At 36.7% G+C, this 1,839-nt stretch overlaps 1 non-coding gene across 1 annotated transcript; it reads right to left on the reverse strand.

Moving 5' to 3' along the window:
• Positions 1-1,508: 1,508 nt before the first annotated feature.
• Positions 1,509-1,615, reverse strand: LOC125498028 (small nucleolar RNA R71). Its single transcript, XR_008969701.1, has one exon. It is a non-coding gene; the product is annotated as a small nucleolar RNA R71 (small nucleolar RNA).
• Between the last annotated feature and the right edge of the window lie 224 nt (positions 1,616-1,839).

Raw genomic sequence — 1,839 nt, forward strand, 5'->3', positions numbered from 1 at the left:
ATCTTATTTTCTATTTTGTTTTTTCCGTCATTAATTCATTAAAGATTAGAACTCTTTTTCTCTCATTTTGATTGAAGAACCCTAGTTTTGCTTTTTCTCCATTTACATTGAATTTTCAATAGAAGCTTTGATTTTTGCAAGATTGGTTCTACAATTGGTATTATTTCTCTTCTCTTTTTTCCTATTCAATCCTTTATTATAATTCATGTTTGCTTATTTAATTATGAATATGTTTTCCCCAATTATGATTGAGTAGTCTATTTCTAGGGTTTAGGGGGATCCATGATCAATTAGGAAGGGATGTTTAATTAAAGTATTGATTTTTATTGATGCATGTTGATTCCTATTGAATGTTTTTATGTCTATTCAATCCAATTTGGCCAGATTTGATTGTTATAGTGTTGCAATATTAGGTTATGCGCCGAGAGGTATAAACTTGATATTAAGGCTAGTTTCAATAGGTAGAATTGGTGTTAATAAATTGCGAGAGCCTGTTAATATCGTTCTATGCTTGATTTAGACTTGAGAGAGCGAATCAATCTGTTTAACTGCATTATTAATTGTTGATTTTGTGTTTCATCCCGAAATATTGATCATTGGTGAACCTATGCCCTAGACTTTTTATTATTGATAATTCTTGAATTAGTTATAGTTTAGTTTAGTATAATTACTCACAAACACTCGTTCCTATACTCTAGATTTGACTGACAATTAGGAAAAGAACACTGTTTCTCTGTGGATTCGACCCTACTTCCCTGACTACTATTTGTTAGAGGACTTAGGATTACTTTTGATAAGGTGATACGACTTTAGCCTGTCAAAATTTGGCGCCGTTGCCGGGGAAACGGTTTTGTTCCATTTTCTTTAATTGTTTTAGAGTCTAGATTATATACTCTCGTCTCAGAGAACACTTGTTCTTTGAGACAAAATCTCTTAATTGTTTGTTCTTTAGTTCTTCTATGCGCAGGAGTTTGAGTTCAGATTGCCTACAATTTGATCCTGAAATCGAAAGATCCTTTCATAGACAGAAGAACTTTTCCAGACAGTTGCGAGATAATCCAAGGGAAGATAATCCTTTGGATTCTGACTCTGATTCTACCAGCATTGTCTCTGTTGCTCCACCAGAATCAGAGATGGCTCGGAGGCTTACTGATTTTTCCCAACCCTCTTTGGCTGAACTTCCCAGAAGCAATCAAATGCCTGAAATCGAAGCTGTAAATTTCGAGATCAAACCTGCATTGCTAAACATGATCGAAAGAAAACAATTTGGTGGTGGACCTAATGAAGACCCCAATCTTCATTATCAAGATTTCTGCCAATATTGCTCTACCATTAAGCAGCAGGGAGTGACACAAGATCAGATTCGGGAGATTCTTTTCCCATTTTCACTTCGAGACAAGGCAAAGATGTGGTACAATGGGATTAATCGAGCCACTCTTGGGATCACTGATTGGAATACCTTGGCTCTAGCTTTCTACAGAAAGTACTACCCTCCAGAGAAGACTGCTAGGTTGCGTAGTCAGATTACAAACTTCACCCAAGGGACTGATGAGTCTTTACATGAGGCATGGGAAAGATTTAAAGATCTTCAGAGAGAATGTCCCCATCATGGTCTACAAAAATGGTTCCTAGTTCAGGATTCTACAATGGTTTGGGGAACAACTCGAGACTTATCCTTGACTCTGCAGCAAATGGAGATTCATGAAACTAAATATTGATGCTGCACATGATTTGATCGAGGAGATGGCTATCCACAACTCTCAATATGGTAATCCTCGAGGACTAGCTAACAAGGGTGGAAAGCATGAGATAGATTCTATATCCCTATTAGCTGCACAG

This window comes from Beta vulgaris, chromosome 5 (assembly GCF_026745355.1).
Source record: "Beta vulgaris subsp. vulgaris cultivar EL10 chromosome 5, EL10.2, whole genome shotgun sequence".
NCBI classification, from domain to species: domain Eukaryota; kingdom Viridiplantae; phylum Streptophyta; class Magnoliopsida; order Caryophyllales; family Amaranthaceae; genus Beta; species Beta vulgaris.